The 27,625-nt window shown below is 46.8% G+C and overlaps 7 non-coding genes across 7 annotated transcripts; all 7 read left to right on the top strand.

Moving 5' to 3' along the window:
- Positions 1-3,653: 3,653 nt before the first annotated feature.
- On the top strand, positions 3,654-3,725 carry trnag-ucc (transfer RNA glycine (anticodon UCC)). Its single transcript has one exon. It is a non-coding gene; the product is annotated as a tRNA-Gly (tRNA).
- A 3,670-nt stretch (positions 3,726-7,395) lies between these two features.
- On the top strand, positions 7,396-7,467 carry trnag-ucc (transfer RNA glycine (anticodon UCC)). Its single transcript has one exon. It is a non-coding gene; the product is annotated as a tRNA-Gly (tRNA).
- Positions 7,468-11,117: 3,650 nt separating this feature from the next.
- Positions 11,118-11,189, top strand: trnag-ucc (transfer RNA glycine (anticodon UCC)). The gene has a single exon. It is a non-coding gene; the product is annotated as a tRNA-Gly (tRNA).
- A 3,691-nt stretch (positions 11,190-14,880) lies between these two features.
- trnag-ucc (transfer RNA glycine (anticodon UCC)) lies at positions 14,881-14,952 on the top strand. The gene has a single exon. It is a non-coding gene; the product is annotated as a tRNA-Gly (tRNA).
- Positions 14,953-18,626: 3,674 nt separating this feature from the next.
- On the top strand, positions 18,627-18,698 carry trnag-ucc (transfer RNA glycine (anticodon UCC)). The gene has a single exon. It is a non-coding gene; the product is annotated as a tRNA-Gly (tRNA).
- Positions 18,699-22,366: 3,668 nt separating this feature from the next.
- trnag-ucc (transfer RNA glycine (anticodon UCC)) lies at positions 22,367-22,438 on the top strand. Its single transcript has one exon. It is a non-coding gene; the product is annotated as a tRNA-Gly (tRNA).
- Positions 22,439-26,108: 3,670 nt separating this feature from the next.
- On the top strand, positions 26,109-26,180 carry trnag-ucc (transfer RNA glycine (anticodon UCC)). Its single transcript has one exon. It is a non-coding gene; the product is annotated as a tRNA-Gly (tRNA).
- The last annotated feature ends 1,445 nt before the right edge of the window (positions 26,181-27,625 follow it).

Raw genomic sequence — 27,625 nt, forward strand, 5'->3', positions numbered from 1 at the left:
CACAACTTTGAAGTTGAAGATGTCCCCAGGAGGATGAAGGAGTCAAGTCGATCACGGTTCAAAGAAAGTCGAGTCATGGCAGAATTCCTTGGTTTTCCATCTTATTTCGAAAGAAATGTTTCCGGATTTCACTCATTTCAACATTACACTCATTTTGTTTTTTGTGAACTACAGCCTAATATCAAGTGAAATGTGGGTGGACAGTTCACAAATATCCAAACAACGTTATTTCTCATATTGAATCGGTAATGTTATTGTTTTAGGTGCAGGTCAGAAATAGGAGTGGACACCAGCTGCTTTTATATTTCCAGTATGAGAAAATGATTCGATAAAACTCTGAGAGATGATAGAAGTGACCACAGAGTGAGTGAAAGTTTAATCCAGGATAAAGTTAAAAATCACACAACACCAGATTACAGTCCAACAGCTTTATTTGGAAGCACTAGTTTTAGGAGTGCTCCGAAAGCTACTTGGACGATAATCTGGTATTGTGTGATTTTGAACTTTGTCCTCCCCAGTCCACCACAGGCTCCTCCACGTCATCATCCGAAATAGTCATCATGGATTTGTTAAGGGAAGGTAGTGTCTGATGAAGGTGACTGATTTTCTTTGAAGGATAAAGAATGGATGGAGTGTATCCGATGTAGATCAACCTGATGATAAGAAGGACCATAAGACGCAGTATTTATAGCAAAAGGATTACAGTTTAATGCAGCTGAAATGATATATTAAACACATTTAGGTTAAGCCTTTCATCTTTTATAATGGGTTTACTAGTTTCCGTTCTTTAATATAAGAACCTCAGAACCTTTTCAAAGTTACGTTGTCGAGATAACTTCAGGTTGTCTTACAAGAGATGACATCTCAACTCAGACAATGCATTAAAGGTGTGAGGTTAAAGTCTGTCTGTGTCCCAATCTTGAGTCAGACTGGTTCTAGACTCCCAGTCGGAGAGCACTTCAGCGCTCTTTGCCTTTCGGTCTCGGACCCCTGGGTGACAATCCTCCAAGGCAGACTATGGGACAGCCAACAATGCAAAGTGGCCACCAGAGGCTGATTGTCAAGTTCGGTACGCTTGCGGATGACTTTAACTGGGCACTTTGGTTCATGTCACACGACACGTGACAACACTGCACTGTATACTATTTCACCGACACTCACAAGTACACGCACACACACAAAAGCACACTCCTACCGACCCACACACACATGCATACCCTCTCTCAAACACAAGCTCTCTCTCATAAACTCACTCAAACACTTCCACATTCACAGCAACTCACGCACATGCTCACAAATTGATACCCCAGTACACTCACACAAATGCACCTACACACACTCTCACAGACCCGCATATCCCTACATGCACACACACACACAGACACACACACACAGCCACACACACACATGCATGCACCCACACACGCAGACACACACACACAGGACACACACCCACACATGCACCCACACACACACACATGCAGCCACACACACACGCATGCACCCACACACGCAGACACACACACACACATACTCACACACACATGAATGCACCCACACACGCAGACACACACACACACAGGACACACACCCACACATGCACCCACACACACACACATGCATCCACACACACACGCATGCACCCACACATACACACACACACACGGTCCCCCCCCACACACACACTGATTCCGGGTTCTCATGACTCTCAGCTGGAGACTATCATTGCCTGCAGACCCGACCTTCATCCCCCCACGACACCATGAAGGGTAACACTTGTTCATGCCCTTACACAGCCGTCTGTGCCCTCCCTTGACCCCGTCCTTTCCATCTTGCCCACCGCCCCTCCATGCCCCTCCATGCCCCTCTACCTCCTTCCTGCGCAGGTTTGCTCTGACAATGTCAATTTCACGTCCTTTGTCAATTTCACTTCCTATGTCAATTTCACCGCACTACGTTTTCTTTTTCCCCTCACGAACCGGGATCACCCTACGCTGTGCTTGCTGACCCCACCCCCTACGTTTGCCTTCCCGGATAGCGCTTTGTGTTTCGTTGGACCCGCAGGAGTAGCTGCGGACGTTCTGCTTAAACCTGAGCGGATAACACTGTTCTGCTAGCAGATAGGGAGGTCTTCAGATGCTGGAGCCCGAAACATCGATTTCCCTGCTGTGCCTTTCCAGCAACACACTCTCGACACTGTTCTGCCACGACCCTGTCTCGGTTCCACACAATCCCATTCATCATTAAGGCGCCACGGCATCCCAAGGACTTGGGACCCATGGGAACTAAATGATGACAGCGGCCTCAGCACTCTGCACCCCCTGACCTTGGAAAGCCCATCTTGGTTCAGGTTACCTATCTAGGGCAGGGAGGGTTTTGCGTGCACTGCCTTCCCACATCAGTGGAAGCGACCTTCACTAAACAGCTGCCCATGACTACCCTTTGCTGTGAAGTTAAACATCACACAACACCAGGTTATAGTCCAACAGATTTAATTGGAAGCTCTAGATTTCGGACAACCACCTGATGAAGGAGCAGCGCTCCGAAAGCTAGTGCTTCCAATTAAACCTGTTGGTCTATAACCTGGTGTTGTGTGATTTTTAACTTTCTATACCCCAGTCCAACACTGGCATCTCCAAATCATGCCCTCCTGTGAAAACCCCTTACTGCTGACTGACACCTCCCCCTCTTCTACAAAGTAAAAGAGAAACCTGCAAATCTATCAACGGGATCGAACTTCAAATTAATACATATTCCTCGAGAGGGTTCTGCTTCCCGAACTGTTACCCGGAATTCCCTCCTCTCCACAATTACTGCAGCGTGGCCTCAGTCTAATGGTTCCTCTGTTTTTGCCGTTTTTGTTTTCTAAGAAAACTCTTGAGAAGTTTTAGAAACTGAAAGAACTGCAGAATTATGTGGGGCATGGATAGGATAAATAGACAAAGTCTTTTCCCTGGGGTCGGGGAGTCCAGAACTAGAGGGCATAGGTTTAGTGTGAGAGGCGAAAGATATAAAAGCGACCAAAGGGTCAACGCTTTCATCCAGAGGGTGGTACGTGTGTGGAATGAGCTGCCAGAGGAAGTGGCGGAGGCTGGTACAATTGCAACATTTTCCAGGCATTTGGATGGGTATATGAAGAGGAAGGGTTTGGAAGGATATGGGCCGGGTGCTGGCAGGTGGGACTAGATTGGGTTGGGATATCTGGTCGGCATGGGCAGGTTGGACCGAAGGGTCTGTTTCCGAGCTGTACATCTCTATCTCGATGACTATGTCTACGCTGTAAATCAGAAACCAAACCCGAAGTCGGTGGTAAAGCTGTATGAAGAGAAATCAGAGTTGACGTTTCGGTCCGGTGAACCTTTCTGAGAACTTGACAAGTTTTAATTGTGTGATCGTTCCAGGGTTGCCCTGGGATTTTCGTGCTATTTCTGTTATTGATTGATTTCAGATGATGAGAAATCCGAAATGCTGCTTTGTGTGTATTAAAAAGTGAGGCGGGGCATCAGGAGACCGATCCACTCAGTAAATCTCGGTCTTTGATGACTTCTCAATTCTAATATTTCACTGCCAAATTTCCAACAAAACAAAAACGAAATTTCGAGTCAAGAACTATTATGGCACATCAGCTGATTTCTAGAGCGCTTCAGCCTGTAGCGATGGTGGTATAGTGGTGAGCATAGCTGCCTTCCAAGCCGTTGACCCGGGTTCGATTCCCGGCCGTCGCCAGCAGTGCATTTTAACACCACTCCACAACCAAAAGAGCCGATCGATTCAGTGGGAATGAAACACCTCCGTCTGCACATCACATTGAGTCTGCCAGACCTCTGGAGTGCAGACACAACTTTGAAGTTGAGGATGTCCCCAGGAGGATGAAGGAGTCAAGTCGAGCACGGTTCAAAGAAACACGAGTCATGGCAGAATTCCTTGGTTTTCCATCTTATTTCGAAAGAAATGTTTCCGGATTTCACTCATTTCAACATTACTCTCATTTTGTTTTTTGTGAACTACAGCCTAATATCAAGTGAAATGTGGGTGGACAGTTCACAAATATCCAAACAACGTTATTTCTCATATCGAATCGGTAATGTTATTGTTTTAGGTGCAGGTCAGAAATAGGAGGAGTGGACACCAGCTGCTTTTATATTTCCAGTATGAGAAAATGATTCGATAAAACTCTGAGAAATGATAGAAGTGACCACACAGTGAGTGAAAGTTTAATCCAGGATAAAGTTAAAAATCACACAACACCAGATTACAGTCCAACAGCTTTACTTGGAAGCACAAGTTTTAGGAGTGCTCCGAAAGCTACTTGGACGATAACCTGGTATTGTGTGATTTTGAACTTTGTCCTCCCCAGTCCACCACAGGCTCCTCCACGTCATCATCCGATATAGTCATCATGGATTTGTTAAGGGAAGGTAGTGTCTGATGAAGGTGACTGATTTTCTTTGAAGGATAAAGAATGGATGGAGTGTATCCGATGTAGATCAACCTGATGATAAGAAGGACCATAAGACGCAGTATTTATAGCAAAAGGATTACAGTTTAATGCAGCTGAAATGATATATTAAACACATTTAGGTTAAGCCTTTCATCTTTTATAATGGGTTTACTAGTTTCCGTTCTTTAATATAAGAACCTCGAACCTTTTCAAAGTTACGTTGTCGAGATAACTTCAGGTTGTCTAACAAGAGATGCCATCTCAGCTCAGACAATGCGTTAAAGGTGTGAGGTTAAAGTCTGTCTGTGTCCCAATCTTGAGTCAGACTGGTTCTAGCCTCCCAGTCGGAGAGCACTTCAGCGCTCTGTGCCTTTCGGTCTCGGACCCCTGGGTGACAATCCTCCAAGGCAGACTATGGGACAGCCAACAATGCAAAGTGGCCAAGCAGAGGCTGATAGTCAAGTTCGGTACCCATGCGGATGACTTTAACTGGACACTTTGGTCAATGTCACACGACACGTGACAACACTGCACTGTATACTATTTCACGGACACTCACAAGTACACGCACACACACAAAAGCACACTCCTACCGACCCACACACTATTGCATACCCTCTCTCAAACACAAGCTCTCTCTCATAAACTCACTCAAACACTTCCACATTCACAGCCACTCACGCACATTCTCACAAATTGATACCCCAGTACACTCACACACATGCACCTACACACACTCTCACAGACCCGCATATCCCTACATGCACACACACACACAGACACACACACACACAGCCACACACACCCACACATGCACCCACAAACACACACATGCATGCACCCACACACGCAGACACACACACACACAGGACACACACCCACACATGCACCCACACACACACATGCAGCCACACACACACGCATGCACCCACACACGCAGACACACACACACACACACACACACACACACACACACGGTCCCCCCCCACACACACAAAGATTCCGGGTGCTCACGACTCTCAGCTGGAGACTATCATTGCCTGCAGACCCGACCTTCATCCCCCCACGACACCATGAAGGGTAACACTTGTTCATGCCCTTACACAGCCGTCTGTGCCCTCCCTTGACCCCGTCCTTTCCATCTTGCACACCGCCCCTCCATGACGCTCTACCTCCTTCCTGCGCAGGGTTGCTCTGACAATGTCAATTTCACCTCCTTTGTCAGTTTCACTTCCTATGTCAATTTCACCGCAATACGTTTTCTTTTTCCCCTCACGAACCGGGATCACCCTACGCTGTGCTTGCTGACCGCACCCCCTACGTTTGCCCTCCCGGATAGCGCTTTGTGTTTCGTTGGACCCCCGGGAGTAGCTGCGGACGTTCTGCTTAAACCTGAGCGGATAACACTGTTCTGCTCGGAGACAGGGAGGTCTGCAGATGCTGGAGCCCGAAACATCGATTTCCCTGCTGTGCGTTTCCAGCAACACACTCTCAACACTGTTCTGCCACGACCCTGTCTCGGTTGCACACAATCCCATTCATCATTAAGGCGCCACGGCATCCCAAGGACTTGGGACCCATGGGAACTAAATGATGACAGCGGCCTCAGCACTCTGCACCCCCTGACCTTGGAAAGCCCATCTTGGTTCAGGTTACCTATCTCGGGCAGGGAGGGTTTTGCGTGCACTGCCTTCCCACATCAGTGGAAGCGACCTTCACTAAACAGCTGCCCATGACTACCCCTTGCTGTGAAGTTAAACATCACACAACACCAGGTTATAGTCCAACAGATTTAATTGGAAGCTCTAGATTTCGGACAACCACCTGATGAAGGAGCAGCGCTCCGAAAGCTAGTGCTTCCAATTAAACCTGTTGGTCTATAACCTGGTGTTGTGTGATTTTTAACTTTCTATACCCCAGTCCAACACTGGCATCTCCAAATCATGCCCTCCTGTGAAAACCCCTTACTGCTGACTGACACCTCCCCCTCTTCTACAAAGTAAAAGAGAAACCTGCAAATCTATCAACGGGATCGAACTTCAAATTAATACATATTCCTCGAGAGGGTTCTGCTTCCCGAACTGTTACTCGGAATTCCCTCCTCTCCACAATTACTGCAGCGTGGCCTCAGTCTAATGGTTCCTCTGTTTTTGCCGTTTTTGTTTTCTAAGAAAACTCTTGAGAAGTTTTAGAAACTGAAAGAACTGCAGAATTATGTGGGGCATGGATAGGATAAATAGACAAAGTCTTTTCCCTGGGGTCGGGGAGTCCAGAACTAGAGGGCATAGGTTTAGTGTGAGAGGCGAAAGATATAAAAGCGACCAAAGGGTCAACGCTTTCATCCAGAGGGTGGTACGTGTGTGGAATGAGCTGCCAGAGGAAGTGGCGGAGGCTGGTACAATTGCAACATTTTCCAGGCATTTGGATGGGTATATGAATAGGAAGGGTTTGGAAGGATATGGGCCGGGTGCTGGCAGGTGGGACTAGATTGGGTTGGGATATCTGGTCGGCATGGGCAGGTTGGACCGAAGGGTCTGTTTCCGAGCTGTACATCTCTATCTCGATGACTATGTCTACGCTGTAAATCAGAAACCAAACCCGAAGTCGGTGGTAAAGCTGTATGAAGAGAAATCAGAGTTGACGTTTCGGTCCGGTGAACCTTTCTGAGAACTTGACAAGTTTTAATTGTGTGATCGTTCCAGGGTTGCCCTGGGATTTTCGTGCTATTTCTGTTATTGATTGATTTCAGATGATGAGAAATCCGAAATGCTGCTTTGTGTGTATTAAAAAGTGAGGCGGGGCATCAGGAGACCGATCCACTCAGTAAAACTCGGTCTTTGATGACTTCTCAATTCTAATATTTCACTGCCAAATTTCCAACAAAACAACAACGAAATTTCGAGTCAAGAACTATTATGGCACATCAGCTGATTTCTAGAGCGTTCCAGCCTGTAGCGATGGTGGTATAGTGGTGAGCATAGCTGCCTTCCAAGCAGTTTACCCGGGTTCGATTCCCGGCCATCGCAAGCAGTGCATTTTAACACCACTCCACAACCAAAAGAGCCGATCGATTCAGTGGGAATGAAACACCTCCGTCTGCACATCACATTGAGTCTGCCAGACCTCTGGAGTGCAGACACAACTTTGAAGTTGAGGATGTCCCCAGGAGGATTAAGGAGTCAAGTCGAGCACGGTTCAAAGAAACACGAGTCATGGCAGAATTCCTTGGTTTTCCATCTTATTTCGAAAGAAATGTTTCCGGATTTCACTCATTTCAACATTACTCTCATTTTGTTTTTTGTGAACTACAGCCTAATATCAAGTGAAATGTGGGTGGACAGTTCACAAATATCCAAACAACGTTATTTCTCATATCGAATCGGTAATGTTATTGTTTTAGGTGCAGGTCAGAAATAGGAGGAGTGGACACCAGCTGCTTTTATATTTCCAGTATGAGAAAATGATTCGATAAAACTCTGAGAAATGATAGAAGTGACCACAGAGTGAGTGAAAGTTTAATCCAGGATAAAGTTAAAAATCACACAACACCAGATTACATTCCAACAGCTTTACTTGGAAGCACTAGTTTTAGGAGTGCTCCGAAAGCTACTTGGACGATAACCTGGTATTGTGTGATTTTGAACTTTGTCCTCCCCAGTCCACCACAGGCTCCTCCACGTCATCATCCGATATAGTCATCATGGATTTGTTCAGGGAAGGTAGTGTCTGATGAAGGTGACTGATTTTCTTTGAAGGATAAAGAATGGATGGAGTGTTTCCGATGTAGATCAACCTGATGATAAGAAGGACCATAAGACGCAGTATTTATAGCAAAAGGATTACAGTTTAATGCAGCTGAAATGATATATTAAACACATTTAGGTTAAGCCTTTCATCTTTTATAATGGGTTTACTAGTTTCCGTTCTTTAATATAAGAACCTCAGAACCTTTTCAAAGTTACGTTGTCGAGATAACTTCAGGTTGTCTAACAAGAGATGCCATCTCAGCTCAGACAATGCATTAAAGGTGTGAGGTTAAAGTCTGTCTGTGTCCCAATCTTGAGTCAGACTGGTTCTAGCCTCCCAGTCGGAGAGCACTTCAGCGCTCTGTGCCTTTCGGTCTCGGACCCCTGGGTGACAATCCTTCAAGGCAGACTATGGGACAGCCAACAATGCAAAGTGGCCAAGCAGAGGCTGATAGTCAAGTTCGGTACCCATGGGGATGACTTTAACTGGGCACTTTGGTACATGTCACACGACACGTGACAACACTGCACTGTATACTATTTCACGGACACTCACAAGTACACGCACACACACAAAAGCACACTCCTACCGACCCACACACTATTGCATACCCTCTCTCAAACACAAGCTCTCTCTCATAAACTCACTCAAACACTTCCACATTCACAGCCACTCACGCACATTCTCACAAATTGATACCCCAGTACACTCACACACATGCACCTACACACACTCTCACAGACCCGCATATCCCTACATGCACACACACACACAGACACACACACACACAGCCACACACACCCACACATGCACCCACAAACACACACATGCATGCACCCACACACGCAGACACACACACACACAGGACACACACCCACACATGCACCCACAAACACACACATGCATGCACCCACACACGCAGACACACACACACGCACACACACACACACACGGTCCCCCCCCCACACACAAAGATTCCGGGTTCTCACGACTCTCAGCTGGAGACTATCATTGCCTGCAGACCCGACCTTCATCCCCCCACGACACCATGAAGGGTAACACTTGTTCATGCCCTTACACAGCTGTCTGTGCCCTCCCTTGACCCCGTCCTTTCCATCTTGCCCACCGCCCCTCCATGACGGTCTACCTCCTTCCTGCGCAGGGTTGCTCGGACAATGTCAATTTCACCTCCTTTGTCAATTTCACTTCCTATGTCAATTTCACCGCAATACGTTTTCTTTTTCCCCTCACGAACCGTGATCACCCTACGCTGTGCTTGCTGACCCCACCCCCTACGTTTGCCCTCCCGGATAGCGCTTTGTGTTTCGTTGGACCCCCGGGAGTAGCTGCGGACGTTCTGCTTAACCCTGAGCGGATAACACTGTTCTGCTCGGAGACAGGGAGGTCTGCAGATGCTGGAGCCCGAAACATCGATTTACCTGCTGTGCGTTTCCAGCAACACACTCTCGACACTGTTCTGCCACGACCCTGTCTCGGTTGCACACAATCCCATTCATCATTAAGGCGCCACGGCATCCCAAGGACTTGGGACCCATGGGAACTAAATGATGACAGCGGCCTCAGCACTCTGCACCCCCTGACCTTGGAAAGCCCATCTTGGTTCAGGTTACCTATCTAGGGCAGGGAGGGTTTTGCGTGCACTGCCTTCCCACATCAGTGGAAGCGACCTTCACTAAACAGCTGCCCATGACTACCCCTTGCTGTGAAGTTAAACATCACACAACACCAGGTTATAGTCCAACAGATTTAATTGGAAGCTCTAGATTTCGGACAACCACCTGATGAAGGAGCAGCGCTCCGAAAGCTAGTGCTTCCAATTAAACCTGTTGGTCTATAACCTGGTGTTGTGTGATTTTTAACTTTCTATACCCCAGTCCAACACTGGCATCTCCAAATCATGCCCTCCTGTGAAAACCCCTTACTGCTGACTGACACCTCCCCCTCTTCTACAAAGTAAAAGAGAAACCTGCAAATCTATCAACGGGATCGAACTTCAAATTAATACATATTCCTCGAGAGGGTTCTGCTTCCCGAACTGTTACCCGGAATTCCCTCCTCTCCACAATTACTGCAGCGTGGCCTCAGTCTAATGGTTCCTCTGTTTTTGCCGTTTTTGTTTTCTAAGAAAACTCTTGAGAAGTTTTAGAAACTGAAAGAACTGCAGAATTATGTGGGGCATGGATAGGATAAATAGACAAAGTCTTTTCCCTGGGGTCGGGGAGTCCAGAACTAGACGGCATAGGTTTAGTGTGAGAGGCGAAAGATATAAAAGCGACCAAAGGGTCAACGCTTTCATCCAGAGGGTGGGACGTGTGTGGAATGAGCTGCCAGAGGAAGTGGCGGAGGCTGGTACAATTGCAACATTTTCCAGGCATTTGGATGGGTATATGAATAGGAAGGGTTTGGAAGGATATGGGCCGGGTGCTGGCAGGTGGGACTAGATTGGGTTGGGATATCTGGTCGGCATGGGCAGGTTGGACCGAAGGGTCTGTTTCCGAGCTGTACATCTCTATCTCGATGACTATGTCTACGCTGTAAATCAGAAACCAAACCCGAAGTCGGTGGTAAAGCTGTATGAAGAGAAATCAGAGTTCACGTTTCGGTCCGGTGAACCTTTCTGAGAACTTGACAAGTTTTAATTGTGTGATCGTTCCAGGGTTGCCCTGGGATTTTCGTGCTATTTCTGTTATTGATTGATTTCAGATGATGAGAAATCCGAAATGCTGCTTTGTGTGTATTAAAAAGTGAGGCGGGGCATCAGGAGACCGATCCACTCAGTAAAACTCGGTCTTTGATGACTTCTCAATTCTAATATTTCACTGCAAAATTTCCAACAAAACAACAACGAAATTTCGAGTCAAGAACTATTATGGCACATCAGCTGATTTCTAGAGCGCTTCAGCCTGTAGCGATGGTGGTATAGTGGTGAGCATAGCTGCCTTCCAAGCAGTTGACCCGGCTTCGATTCCCGGCCATCGCAAGCAGTGCATTTTAACACCACTCCACAACCAAAAGAGCCGATCGATTCAGTGGGAATGAAACACCTCCGTCTGCACATCACATTGAGTCTGCCAGACCTCTGGAGTGCAGACACAACTTTGAAGTTGAGGATGTCCCCAGGAGGATTAAGGAGTCAAGTCGAGCACGGTTCAAAGAAACACGAGTCATGGCAGAATTCCTTGGTTTTCCATCTTATTTCGAAAGAAATGTTTCCGGATTTCACTCATTTCAACATTACTCTCATTTTGTTTTTTGTGAACTACAGCCTAATATCAAGTGAAATCTGGGTGGACAGTTCACAAATATCCAAACAACGTTATTTCTCATATCGAATCGGTAATGTTATTGTTTTAGGTGCAGGTCAGAAATAGGAGGAGTGGACACCAGCTGCTTTTATATTTCCAGTATGAGAAAATGATTCGATAAAACTCTGAGAGATGATAGAAGTGACCACACAGTGAGTGAAAGTTTAATCCAGGATAAAGTTAAAAATCACACAACACCAGATTACAGTCCAACAGCTTTACTTGGAAGCACTAGTTTTAGGAGTGCTCCGAAAGCTACTTGGACGATAACCTGGTATTGTGTGATTTTGAACTTTGTCCTCCCCAGTCCACCATAGGCTCCTCCACGTCATCATCCGATATAGTCATCATGGATTTGTTAAGGGAAGGTAGTGTCTGATGAAGGTGACTGATTTTCTTTGAAGGATAAAGAATGGATAGAGTGTATCCGATGTAGATCAACCTGATGATAAGAAGGACCATAAGACGCAGTATTTATAGCAAAAGGATTACAGTTTAATGCAGCTGAAATGATATATTAAACACATTTAGGTTAAGCCTTTCATCTTTTATAATGGGTTTACTAGTTTCCGTTCTTTAATATAAGAACCTCAGAACCTTTTCAAAGTTACGTTGTCGAGATAACTTCAGGTTGTCTAACAAGAGATGCCATCTCAGCTCAGACAATGCATTAAAGGTGTGAGGTTAAAGTCTGTCTGTGTCCCAATCTTGAGTCAGACTGGTTCTAGCCTCCCAGTCGGAGAGCACTTCAGCGCTCTGTGCCTTTCGGTCTCGGACCCCTGGGTGACAATCCTTCAAGGCAGACTATGGGACAGCCAACAATGCAAAGTGGCCAAGCAGAGGCTGATAGTCAAGTTCGGTACCCATGCGGATGACTTTAACTGGGCACTTTGGTTCATGTCACACGACACGTGACAACACTGCACTGTATACTATTTCACGGACACTCACAAGTACACGCACACACACAAAAGCACACTCCTACCGACCCACACACTATTGCATACCCTCTCTCAAACACAAGCTCTCTCTCATAAACTCACTCAAACACTTCCACATTCACAGCCACTCACGCACATTCTCACAAATTGATACCCCAGTACACTCACACACATGCACCTACACACACTCTCACAGACCCGCATATCCCTACATGCACACACACACACAGACACACACACACACAGCCACACACACCCACACATGCACCCACAAACACACACATGCATGCACCCACACACGCAGACACACACACACACAGGACACACACCCACACATGCACCCACACACACACATGCAGCCACACACACACGCATGCACCCACACACGCAGACACACACACACACACACACACACACATATATACACACACACACACACACAGTCCCCCCCGCACCCCCCACACACACTGATTCCGGGTTCTCACGACTCTCAGCTGGAGACTATCATTGCCTGCAGACCCGACCTTCATCCCCCCACGACACCATGAAGGGTAACACTTGCTCATGCCCTTACACAGCCGTCTGTGCCCTCCCTTCACCCCGTCCTTTCCATCTTGCCCACCGCCCCTACATGACGCTCGACCTCCTTCCTGCGCAGGGTTGCTCTGACAATGTCAATTTCACGTCCTTTGTCAATTTCACTTCCTATGTCAATTTCACCGCACTACGTTTTCTTTTTCCCCTCACGAACCGGGATGACCCTACGCTGTGCTTGCTGACCCCACCCCCTACGTTTGCCTTCCCGGATAGCGCTTTGTGTTTCGTTGGACCCGCAGGAGTAGCTGCGGACGTTCTGCTTAAACCTGAGCGGATAACACTGTTCTGCTCGGAGACAGGGAGGTCTGTAGATGCTGGAGCCCGAAACTTCGATTTCCCTGCAGTGCGTTTCCAGCAACACACTCTCGACACTGTTCTGCCACGACCCTGTCTCGGTTGCACACAATCCCATTCATCATTAAGGCGCCACGGCATCCCAAGGACTTGGGACCCATGGGAACTAAATGATGACAGCGGCCTCAGCACTCTGCACCCCCTGACCTTGGAAAGCCCATCTTGGTTCAGGTTACCTATCTAGGGCAGGGAGGGTTTTGCGTGCACTGCCTTCCCACATCAGTGGAAGCGACCTTCACTAAACAGCTGCCCATGACTACCCCTTGCTGTGAAGTTAAACATCACACAACACCAGGTTATAGTCCAACAGATTTAATTGGAAGCTCTAGATTTCGGACAACCACCTGATGAAGGAGCAGCGCTCCGAAAGCTAGTGCTTCCAATTAAACCTGTTGGTCTATAACCTGGTGTTGTGTGATTTTTAACTTTCTATACCCCAGTCCAACACTGGCATCTCCAAATCATGCCCTCCTGTGAAAACCCCTTACTGCTGACTGACACCTCCCCCTCTTCTACAAAGTAAAAGAGAAACCTGCAAATCTATCAACGGGATCGAACTTCAAATTAATACATATTCCTCGAGAGGGTTCTGCTTCCCGAACTGTTACCCGGAATTCCCTCCTCTCCACAATTACTGCAGCGTGGCCTCAGTCTAATGGTTCCTCTGTTTTTGCCGTTTTTGTTTTCTAAGAAAACTCTTGAGAAGTTTTAGAAACTGAAAGAACTGCAGAATTATGTGGGGCATGGATAGGATAAATAGACAAAGTCTTTTCCCTGGGGTCGGGGAGTCCAGAACTAGAGGGCATAGGTTTTGTGTGAGAGGCGAAAGATATAAAAGCGACCAAAGGGTCAACGCTTTCATCCAGAGGGTGGTACGTGTGTGGAATGAGCTGCCAGAGGAAGTGGCGGAGGCTGGTACAATTGCAACATTTTCCAGGCATTTGGATGGGTATATGAATAGGAAGGGTTTGGAAGGATATGGGCCGGGTGCTGGCAGGTGGGACTAGATTGGGTTGGGATATCTGGTCGGCATGGGCAGGTTGGACCGAAGGGTCTGTTTCCGAGCTGTACATCTCTATCTCGATGACTATGTCTACGCTGTAAATCAGAAACCAAACCCGAAGTCGGTGGTAAAGCTGTATGAAGAGAAATCAGAGTTGACGTTTCGGTCCGGTGAACCTTTCTGAGAACTTGACAAGTTTTAATTGTGTGATCGTTCCAGGGTTGCCCTGGGATTTTCGTGCTATTTCTGTTATTGATTGATTTCAGATGATGAGAAATCCGAAATGCTGCTTTGTGTGTATTAAAAAGTGAGGCGGGGCATCAGGAGACCGATCCACTCAGTAAAACTCGGTCTTTGATGACTTCTCAATTCTAATATTTCACTGCAAAATTTCCAACAAAACAACAACGAAATTTCGAGTCAAGAACTATTATGGCACATCAGCTGATTTCTAGAGAGCTTCTGGCTGTAGCGATGGTGGTATAGTGGTGAGCATAGCTGCCTTCCAAGCAGTTGACACGGGTTCGATTCCCGGCCATCGCAAGCAGTGCATTTTAACACCACTCCACAACCAAAAGAGCCGATCGATTCAGTGGGAATGAAACACCTCCGTCTACACATCACATTGAATCTGCCAGACCTCTGGAGTGCAGACACAACTTTGAAGTTGAGGATGTCCCCAGGAGGATTAAGGAGTCAAGTCGAGCACGGTTCAACGAAACACGAGTCATGGCAGAATTCCTTGGTTTTCCATCTTATTTCGAAAGAAATGTTTCCGGATTTCACTCATTTCAACATTACTCTCATTTTGTTTTTTGTGAACTACAGCCTAATATCAAGTGAAATGTGGGTGGACAGTTCACAAATATCCAAACAACGTTATTTCTCATATCGAATCGGTAATGTTATTGTTTTAGGTGCAGGTCAGAAATAGGAGGAGTGGACACCAGCTGCTTTTATATTTCCAGTATGAGAAAATGATTCGATAAATCTCTGAGAGATGATAGAAGTGACCACACAGTGAGTGAAAGTTTAATCCAGGATAAAGTTAAAAATCACACAACACCAGATTACAGTCCAACAGCTTTACTTGGAAGCACTAGTTTTAGGAGTGCTCCGAAAGCTACTTGGACGATAACCTGGTATTGTGTGATTTTGAACTTTGTCCTCCCCAGTCCACCACGGGCTCCTCCACGTCATCATCCGATATAGTCATCATGGATTTGTTAAGGGAAGGTAGTGTCTGATGAAGGTGACTGATTTTCTATGAAGGATAAAGAATGGATGGAGTGTATCCGATGTAGATCAACCTGATGATAAGAAGGACCATAAGACGCAGTATTTATAGCAAAAGGATTACAGTTTAATGCAGCTGAAATGATATATTAAACACATTTAGGTTAAGCCTTTCATCTTTTATAATGGGTTTATTAGTTTCCGTTCTTTAATATAAGAACCTCAGAACCTTTTCAAAGTTACGTTGTCGAGATAACTCCAGGTTGTCTAACAAGAGATGCCATCTCAGCTCAGACAATGCATTAAAGGTGTGAGGTTAAAGTCTGTCTGTGTCCCAATCTTGAGTCAGACTGGTTCTAGCCTCCCAGTCGGAGAGCACTTCAGCGCTCTGTGCCTTTCGGTCTCGGACCCCTGGGTGACAATTCTCCAAGGCAGACTATGGGACAGCCAACAATGCAAAGTGGCCAAGCAGAGGCTGATAGTCAAGTTCGGTACCCATGGGGATGACTTTAACTGGGCACTTTGGTTCATGTCACACGACACGTGACAACACTGCACTGTATACTATTTCACGGACACTACACAAGTACACGCACACACACAAAAGCACACTCCTACCGACCCACACACACATGCATACCCTCTCTCAAACACAAGCTCTCTCTCATAAACTCACTCAAACACTTCCACATTCACAGCCACTCACGCACATTCTCACAAATTGATACCCCAGTACACTCACACACATGCACCTACACACACTCTCACACACCCGCATATCCCTACATGCATACACACACACACAGACACACACACACACAGCCACACACACCCACACATGCACCCACACACACACACATGCACCCACACACGCAGACACACACACACACACAGGACACACACCCACACATGCACCCACACACACACGCATGCACCCACACACGCAGACACACACACACACACACACACACACATATATACACACACACACACACACAGTCCCCCCCGCACCCCCCACACACACTGATTCCGGGTTCTCACGACTCTCAGCTGGAGACTATCATTGCCTGCAGACCCGACCTTCATCCCCCCACGACACCATGAAGGGTAACACTTGCTCATGCCCTTACACAGCCGTCTGTGCCCTCCCTTCACCCCGTCCTTTCCATCTTGCCCACCGCCCCTACATGACGCTCGACCTCCTTCCTGCGCAGGGTTGCTCTGACAATGTCAATTTCACCTCCTTTGTCAATTTCACTTCCTATGTCAATTTCACCGCACTACGTTTTCTTTTTCCCCTCACGAACCGGGATGACCCTACGCTGTGCTTGCTGACCCCACCCCCTACGTTTGCCTTCCCGGATAGCGCTTTGTGTTTCGTTGGACCCGCAGGAGTAGCTGCGGACGTTCTGCTTAAACCTGAGCGGATAACACTGTTCTGCTCGGAGACAGGGAGGTCTGTAGATGCTGGAGCCCGAAACATCGATTTCCCTGCTGTGCGTTTCCAGCAACACACTCTCGACACTGTTCTGCCACGACCCTGTCTCGGTTGCACACAATCCCATTCATCATTAAGGCGCCACGGCATCCCAAGGACTTGGGACCCATGGGAACTAAATGATGACAGCGGCCTCAGCACTCTGCACCCCCTGACCTTGGAAAGCCCATCTTGGTTCAGGTTACCTATCTAGGGCAGGGAGGGTTTTGCGTGCACTGCCTTCCCACATCAGTGGAAGCGACCTTCACTAAACAGCTGCCCATGACTACCCCTTGCTGTGAAGTTAAACATCACACAACACCAGGTTATAGTCCAACAGATTTAATTGGAAGCTCTAGATTTCGGACAACCACCTGATGAAGGAGCAGCGCTCCGAAAGCTAGTGCTTCCAATTAAACCTGTTGGTCTATAACCTGGTGTTGTGTGATTTTTAACTTTCTATACCCCAGTCCAACACTGGCATCTCCAAATCATGCCCTCCTGTGAAAACCCCTTACTGCTGACTGACACCTCCCCCTCTTCTACAAAGTAAAAGAGAAACCTGCAAATCTATCAACGGGATCGAACTTCAAATTAATACATATTCCTCGAGAGGGTTCTGCTTCCCGAACTGTTACCCGGAATTCCCTCCTCTCCACAATTACTGCAGCGTGGCCTCAGTCTAATGGTTCCTCTGTTTTTGCCGTTTTTGTTTTCTAAGAAAACTCTTGAGAAGTTTTAGAAACTGAAAGAACTGCAGAATTATGTGGGGCATGGATAGGATAAATAGACAAAGTCTTTTCCCTGGGGTCGGGGAGTCCAGAACTAGACGGCATAGGTTTAGTGTGAGAGGCGAAAGATATAAAAGCGACCAAAGGGTCAACGCTTTCATCCAGAGGGTGGTACGTGTGTGGAATGAGCTGCCAGAGGAAGTGGCGGAGGCTGGTACAATTGCAACATTTTCCAGGCATTTGGATGGGTATATGAATAGGAAGGGTTTGGAAGGATATGGGCCGGGTGCTGGCAGCTGGGACTAGATTGGGTTGGGATATCTGGTCGGCATGGGCAGGTTGGACCGAAGGGTCTGTTTCCGAGCTGTACATCTCTATCTCGATGACTATGTCTACGCTGTAAATCAGAAACCAAACCCGAAGTCGGTGGTAAAGCTGTATGAAGAGAAATCAGAGTTCACGTTTCGGTCCGGTGAACCTTTCTGAGAACTTGACAAGTTTTAATTGTGTGATCGTTCCAGGGTTGCCCTGGGATTTTCGTGCTATTTCTGTTATTGATTGATTTCAGATGATGAGAAATCCGAAATGCTGCTTTGTGTGTATTAAAAAGTGAGGCGGGGCATCAGGAGACCGATCCACTCAGTAAAACTCGGTCTTTGATGACTTCTCAATTCTAATATTTCACTGCAAAATTTCCAACAAAACAACAACGAAATTTCCAGTCAAGAACTATTATGGCACATCAGCTGATTTCTAGAGGGCTTCTGGCTGTAGCGATGGTGGTATAGTGGTGAGCATAGCTGCCTTCCAAGCCGTTGACCCGGGTTCGATTCCCGGCCATCGCAAGCAGTGCATTTTAACACCACTCCACAACCAAAAGAGCCGATCGATTCAGTGGGAATGAAACACCTCCGTCTGCACATCACATTGAGTCTGCCAGACCTCTGGAGTGCAGACACAACTTTGAAGTTGAGGATGTCCCCAGGAGGATTAAGGAGTCAAGTCGAGCACGGTTCAAAGAAACACGAGTCATGGCAGAATTCCTTGGTTTTCCATCTTATTTCGAAAGAAATGTTTCCGGATTTCACTCATTTCAACATTACTCTCATTTTGTTTTTTGTGAACTACAGCCTAATATCAAGTGAAATCTGGGTGGACAGTTCACAAATATCCAAACAACGTTATTTCTCATATCGAATCGGTAATGTTATTGTTTTAGGTGCAGGTCAGAAATAGGAGGAGTGGACACCAGCTGCTTTTATATTTCCAGTATGAGAAAATGATTCGATAAAACTCTGAGAAATGATAGAAGTGACCACAGAGTGAGTGAAAGTTTAATCCAGGATAAAGTTAAAAATCACACAACACCAGATTACAGTCCAACAGCTTTACTTGGAAGCACTAGTTTTAGGAGTGCTCCGAAAGCTACTTGGACGATAACCTGGTATTGTGTGATTTTGAACTTTGTCCTCCCCAGTCCACCACAGGCTCCTCCACGTCATCATCCGATATAGTCATCATGGATTTGTTAAGGGAAGGTAGTGTCTGATGAAGGTGACTGATTTTCTTTGAAGGATAAAGAATGGATGGAGTGTTTCCGATGTAGATCAACCTGATGATAAGAAGGACCATAAGACGCAGTATTTATAGCAAAAGGATTACAGTTTAATGCAGCTGAAATGATATATTAAACACATTTAGGTTAAGCCTTTCATCTTTTATAATGGGTTTACTAGTTTCCGTTCTTTAATATAAGAACCTCAGAACCTTTTCAAAGTTACGTTGTCGAGATAACTTCAGGTTGTCTAACAAGAGATGCCATCTCAGCTCAGACAATGCATTAAAGGTGTGAGGTTAAAGTCTGTCTGTGTCCCAATCTTGAGTCAGACTGGTTCTAGCCTCCCAGTCGGAGAGCACTTCAGCGCTCTGTGCCTTTCGGTCTCGGACCCCTGGGTGACAATCCTTCAAGGCAGACTATGGGACAGCCAACAATGCAAAGTGGCCAAGCAGAGGCTGATAGTCAAGTTCGGTACCCATGGGGATGACTTTAACTGGGCACTTTGGTTCATGTCACACGACACGTGACAACACTGCACTGTATACTATTTCACCGACACTCACAAGTACACGCACACACACAAAAGCACACTCCTACCGACCCACACACTATTGCAAACCCTCTCTCAAACACAAGCTCTCTCTCATAAACTCACTCAAACACTTCCACATTCACAGCCACTCACGCACATTCTCACAAATTGATACCCCAGTACACTCACACACATGCACCTACACACACTCCCACAGACCCGCATATCCCTACATGCACACACACACACAGACACACACACACACAGCCACACACACCCACACATGCACCCACAAACACACACATGCATGCACCCACACACGCAGACACACACACACACAGGACACACACCCACACATGCACCCACACACACACATGCAGCCACACACACACGTATGCACCCACACACGCAGACACACACACACACACACACACACACACACACACGGTCCCCCCCCCACACACAAAGATTCCGGGTTCTCACGACTCTCAGCTGGAGACTATCATTGCCTGCAGACCCGACCTTCATCCCCCCACGACACCATGAAGGGTAACACTTGTTCATGCCCTTACACAGCCGTCTGTGCCCTCCCTTGACCCCGTCCTTTCCATCTTGCCCACCGCCCCTCCATGACGCTCTACCTCCTTCCTGCGCAGGGTTGCTCGGACAATGTCAATTTCACCTCCTTTGTCAATTTCACTTCCTATGTCAATTTCACCGCAATACGTTTTCTTTTTCCCCTCACGAACCGGGATCACCCTACGCTGTGCTTGCTGACCCCACCCCCTACGTTTGCCCTCCCGGATAGCGCTTTGTGTTTCGTTGGACCCCCGGGAGTAGCTGTGGACGTTCTGCTTAAACCTGAGCGGATAACACTGTTCTGCTCGGAGACAGGTAGGTCTGCAGATGCTGGAGCCCGAAACATCGATTTACCTGCTGTGCGTTTCCAGCAACACACTCTCGACACTGTTCTGCCACGACCCTGTCTCGGTTGCACACAATCCCATTCATCATTAAGGCGCCACGGCATCCCAAGGACTTGGGACCCATGGGAACTAAATGATGACAGCGGCCTCAGCACTCTGCACCCCCTGACCTTGGAAAGCCCATCTTGGTTCAGGTTACCTATCTAGGGCAGGGAGGGTTTTGCGTGCACTGCCTTCCCACATCAGTGGAAGCGACCTTCACTAAACAGCTGCCCATGACTACCCCTTGCTGTGAAGTTAAACATCACACAACACCAGGTTATAGTCCAACAGATTTAATTGGAAGCTCTAGATTTCGGACAACCACCTGATGAAGGAGCAGCGCTCCGAAAGCTAGTGCTTCCAATTAAACCTGTTGGTCTATAACCTGGTGTTGTGTGATTTTTAACTTTCTATACCCCAGTCCAACACTGGCATCTCCAAATCATGCCCTCCTGTGAAAACCCCTTACTGCTGACTGACACCTCCCCCTCTTCTACAAAGTAAAAGAGAAACCTGCAAATCTATCAACGGGATCGAACTTCAAATTAATACATATTCCTCGAGAGGGTTCTGCTTCCCGAACTGTTACCCGGAATTCCCTCCTCTCCACAATTACTGCAGCGTGGCCTCAGTCTAATGGTTCCTCTGTTTTTGCCGTTTTTGTTTTCTAAGAAAACTCTTGAGAAGTTTTAGAAACTGAAAGAACTGCAGAATTATGTGGGGCATGGATAGGATAAATAGACAAAGTCTTTTCCCTGGGGTCGGGGAGTCCAGAACTAGACGGCATAGGTTTAGTGTGAGAGGCGAAAGATATAAAAGCGACCAAAGGGTCAACGCTTTCATCCAGAGGGTGGTACGTGTGTGGAATGAGCTGCCAGATGAGGTGGCGGAGGCTGGTACAATTGCAACATTTTCGAGGCATTTGGATGGGTATATGAATAGGAAGGGTTTGGAAGGATATGGGCCGGGTGCTGGCCGGTGGGACTAGATTGGGTTGGGATATCTGGTCGGCATGGGCAGGTTGGACCGAAGGGTCTGTTTCCGAGCTGTACATCTCTATCTCGATGACTATGTCTACGCTGTAAATCAGAAACCAAACCCGAAGTCGGTGGTAAAGCTGTATGAAGAGAAATCAGAGTTCACGTTTCGGTCCGGTGAACCTTTCTGAGAACTTGACAAGTTTTAATTGTGTGATCGTTCCAGGGTTGCCCTGGGATTTTCGTGCTATTTCTGTTATTGATTGATTTCAGATGATGAGAAATCCGAAATGCTGCTTTGTGTGTATTAAAAAGTGAGGCGGGGCATCAGGAGACCGATCCACTCAGTAAAACTCGGTCTTTGATGACTTCTCAATTCTAATATTTCACTGCAAAATTTCCAACAAAACAACAACGAAATTTCGAGTCAAGAACTATTATGGCACATCAGCTCATTTCTAGAGCGCGTCCGGCTGTAGCGATGGTGGTGTAGTGGTGAGCATAGCTGCCTTCCAAGCAGTGGACCCGGGTTCGATTCCCGGCCATCGCAAGCAGTGCATTTTAACACCACTCCACAACCAAAAGAGCCGATCGATTCAGTGGGAATGAAACACCTCCGTCTGCACATCACATTGAGTCTGCCAGACCTCTGGAGTGCAGACACAACTTTGAAGTTGAGGATGTCCCCAGGAGGATGAAGGAGTCAAGTCGAGCACGGTTCAAAGAAACACGAGTCATGGCAGAATTCCTTGGTTTTCCATCTTATTTCGAAAGAAATGTTTCCGGATTTCACTCATTTCAACATTACTCTCATTTTGTTTTTTGTGAACTACAGCCTAATATCAAGTGAAATGTGGGTGGACAGTTCACAAATATCCAAACAACGTTATTTCTCATATCGAATCGGTAATGTTATTGTTTTAGGTGCAGGTCAGAAATAGGACGAGTGGACACCAGCTGCTTTTATATTTCCAGTATGAGAAAATGATTCGATAAAACTCTGAGAGATGATAGAAGTGACCACAGAGTGAGTGAAAGTTTAATCCAGGATAAAGTTAAAAATCACACAACACCAGATTACAGTCCACCAGCTTTACTTGGAAGCACTAGTTTTAGGAGTGCTCCGAAAGCTACTTGGACGATAACCTGGTATTGTGTGATTTTGAACTTTGTCCTCCCCAGTCTACCACAGGCTCCTCCACGTCATCATCCGATATAGTCATCATGGATTTGTTAAGGGAAGGTAGTGTCTGATGAAGGTGACTGATTTTCTTTGAAGGATAAAGAATGGATAGAGTGTATCCGATGTAGATCAACCTGATGATAAGAAGGACCATAAGACGCAGTATTTATAGCAAAAGGATTACAGTTTAATGCAGCTGAAATGATATATTAAACACATTTAGGTTAAGCCTTTCATCTTTTATAATGGGTTTACTAGTTTCCGTTCTTTAATATAAGAACCTCAGAACCTTTTCAAAGTTACGTTGTCGAGATAACTTCAGGTTGTCTAACAAGAGATGCCATCTCAGCTCAGACAATGCATTAAAGGTGTGAGGTTAAAGTCTGTCTGTGTCCCAATCTTGAGTCAGACTTGTTCTAGCCTCCCAGTCGGAGAGCACTTCAGCGCTCTGTGCCTTTCGGTCTCGGACCCCTGGGTGACAATCCTCCAAGGCAGACTATGGGACAGCCAACAATGCAAAGTGGCCAAGCAGAGGCTGATAGTCAAGTTCGGTACCCATGGGGATGACTTTAACTGGGCACTTTGGTTCATGTCACACGACACGTGACAACACTGCACTGTATACTATTTCACGGACACTACACAAGTACACGCACACACACAAAAGCACACTCCTACCGACCCACACACTATTGCATTCCCTCTCTCAAACACAAGCTCTCTCTCATAAACTCACTCAAACACTTCCACATTCACAGCCACTCACGCACATTCTCACAAATTGATACCCCAGTACACTCACACACATGCACCTACACACACTCTCACACACCCGCATATCCCTACATGCATACACACACACACAGACACACACACACACAGCCACACACACCCACACATGCACCCACACACACACACATGCATGCACCCACACACGCAGACACACACACACACACAGGACACACACCCACACATGCACCCACACACACACATGCAGCCACACACACACGCATGCACCCACACACGCAGACACACACACACACACACACACACACACAGACATACACACACACACACGGTCCCCCCCCACACACACACACTGATTCCGGGTTCTCACGACTCTCAGCTGGAGACTATCATTGCCTGCAGACCCGACCTTCATCCCCCCACGACACCATGAAGGGTAACACTTGTTCATGCCCTTACACAGCCGTCTGTGCCCTCCCTTCACCCCGTCCTTTCCATCTTGCCCACCGCCCCTACATGACGGTCTACCTCCTTCCTGCGCAGGGTTGCTCTGACAATGTCAATTTCACCTCCTTTGTCAATTTCACTTCCTGTGTCAATTTCACCGCACTACGTTTTCTTTTTCCCCTCACGAACCGGGATGACCCTACGCTGTGCTTGCTGACCCCACCCCCTACGTTTGCCTTCCCGGATAGCGCTTTGTGTTTCGTTGGACCCGCAGGAGTAGCTGCGGACGTTCTGCTTAAACCTGAGCGGATAACACTGTTCTGCTCGGAGACAGGGAGGTCTGTCGATGCTGGAGCCCGAAACATCGATTTCCCTGCTGTGCGTTTCCAGCAACACACTCTCGACACTGTTCTGCCACGACCCTGTCTCGGTTGCACACAATCCCATTCATCATTAAGGCGCCACGGCATCCCAAGGACTTGGGACCCATGGGAACTAAATGATGACAGCGGCCTCAGCACTCTGCACCCCCTGACCTTGGAAAGCCCATCTTGGTTCAGGTTACCTATCTAGGGCAGGGAGGGTTTTGCGTGCACTGCCTTCCCACATCAGTGGAAGCGACCTTCACTAAACAGCTGCCCATGACTACCCCTTGCTGTGAAGTTAAACATCACACAACACCAGGTTATAGTCCAACAGATTTAATTGGAAGCTCTAGATTTCGGACAACCACCTGATGAAGGAGCAGCGCTCCGAAAGCTAGTGCTTCCAATTAAACCTGTTGGTCTATAACCTGGTGTTGTGTGATTTTTAACTTTCTATACCCCAGTCCAACACTGGCATCTCCAAATCATGCCCTCCTGTGAAAACCCCTTACTGCTGACTGACACCTCCCCCTCTTCTACAAAGTAAAAGAGAAACCTGCAAATCTATCAACGGGATCGAACTTCAAATTAATACATATTCCTCGAGAGGGTTCTGCTTCCCGAACTGTTACCCGGAATTCCCTCCTCTCCACAATTACAGCAGCGTGGCCTCAGTCTAATGGTTCCTCTGTTTTTGCCGTTTTTGTTTTCTAAGAAAACTCTTGAGAAGTTTTAGAAACTGAAAGAACTGCAGAATTATGTGGGGCATGGATAGGATAAATAGACAAAGTCTATCCCTGGGGTCGGGGAGTCCAGAACTAGAGGGCATAGGTTTAGTGTGAGAGGCGAAAGATATAAAAGCGACCAAAGGGTCAACGCTTTCATCCAGAGGGTGGTACGTGTGTGGAATGAGCTGCCAGAGGAAGTGGCGGAGGCTGGTACAATTGCAACATTTTCCAGGCATTTGGATGGGTATATGAATAGGAAGGGTTTGGAAGGATATGGGCCGGGTGCTGGCAGGTGGGACTAGATTGGGTTGGGATATCTGGTCGGCATGGGCAGGTTGGACCGAAGGGTCTGTTTCCGAGCTGTACATCTCTATCTCGATGACTATGTCTACGCTGTAAATCAGAAACCAAACCCGAAGTCGGTGGTAAAGCTGTATGAAGAGAAATCAGAGTTGACGTTTCGGTCCGGTGAACCTTTCTGAGAACTTGACAAGTTTTAATTGTGTGATCGTTCCAGGGTTGCCCTGGGATTTTCGTGCTATTTCTGTTATTGATTGATTTCAGATGATGAGAAATCCGAAATGCTGCTTTGTGTGTATTAAAAAGTGAGGCGGGGCATCAGGAGACCGATCCACTCAGTAAAACTCGGTCTTTGATGACTTCTCAATTCTAATATTTCACTGCAAAATTTCCAACAAAACAACAACTATTATGGCACATCAGCTGATTTCTAGAGCGCTTCAGCCTGTAGCGATGGTGGTATAGTGGTGAGCATAGCTGCCTTCCAAGCAGTTGACCCGGGTTCGATTCCCGGCCATCGCAAGCCGTGCATTTTAACACCACTCCACAACCAAAAGAGCCGATCGATTCAGTGGGAATGAAACACCTCCGTCTGCACATCACATTGAGTCTGCCAGACCTCTGGAGTGCAGACACAACTTTGAAGTTGAGGATGTCCCCAGGAGGATTAAGGAGTCAAGTCGAGCACGGTTCAAAGAAACTCGAGTCATGGCAGAATTCATTGGTTTTCCATCTTATTTCGAAAGAAATGTTTCCGGATTTCACTCATTTCAACATTACTCTCATTTTGTTTTTTGTGAACTACAGCCTAATATCAAGTGAAATGTGGGTGGACAGTTCACAAATATCCAAACAACGTTATTTCTCATATCGAATCGGTAATGTTATTGTTTGAGGTGCAGGTCAGAAATAGGAGGAGTGGACACCAGCTGCTTTTATATTTCCAGTATGAGAAAATGATTCGATAAAACTCTGAGGGATGATAGAAGTGACCACACAGTGAGTGAAAGTTTAATCCAGGATAAAGTTAAAAATCACACAACACCAGATTACAGTCCAACAGCTTTACTTGGAAGCACTAGTTTTAGGAGTGCTGCGAAAGCTACTTGGACGATAACCTGGTATTGTGTGATTTTGAACTTTGTCCTCCCCAGTCCACCACAGGCTCCTCCACGTCATCATCCGATATAGTCATCATGGATTTGTTAAGGGAAGGTAGTGTCTGATGAAGGTGACTGATTTTCTTTGAAGGATAAAGAATGGATGGAGTGTATCCGATGTAGATCAACCTGATGATAAGAAGGACCATAAGACGCAGTATTTATAGCAAAAGGATTACAGTTTAATGCAGCTGAAATGATATATTAAACACATTTAGGTTAAGCCTTTCATCTTTTATAATGGGTTTACTAGTTTCCGTTCTTTAATATAAGAACCTCAGAACCTTTTCAAAGTTACGTTGTCGAGATAACTTCAGGTTGTCTAACAAGAGATGCCATCTCAGCTCAGACAATGCATTAAAGGTGTGAGGTTAAAGTCTGTCTGTGTCCCAATCTTGAGTCAGACTGGTTCTAGCCTCCCAGTCGGAGAGCACTTCAGCGCTCTGTGCCTTTCGGTCTCGGACCCCTGGGTGACAATCCTCCAAGGCACACTATGGGACAGCCAACAATGCAAAGTGGCCAAGCAGAGGCTGATAGTCAAGTTCGGTACCCATGGGGATGACTTTAACTGGGCACTTTGGTTCATGTCACACGACACGTGACAACACTGCACTGTATACTATTTCACCGACACTCACAAGTACACGCACACACACAAAAGCACACTCCTACCGACCCACACACACATGCATACCCTCTCTCAAACACAAGCTCTCTCTCATAAACTCACTCAAACACTTCCACATTCACAGCCACTCACGCACATTCTCACAAATTGATACCCCAGTACACTCACACACATGCACC

The sequence above is a fragment of the Chiloscyllium punctatum genome, chromosome 15 (assembly GCF_047496795.1).
Source record: "Chiloscyllium punctatum isolate Juve2018m chromosome 15, sChiPun1.3, whole genome shotgun sequence".
Taxonomy (NCBI): Eukaryota; Metazoa; Chordata; class Chondrichthyes; order Orectolobiformes; family Hemiscylliidae; genus Chiloscyllium; species Chiloscyllium punctatum.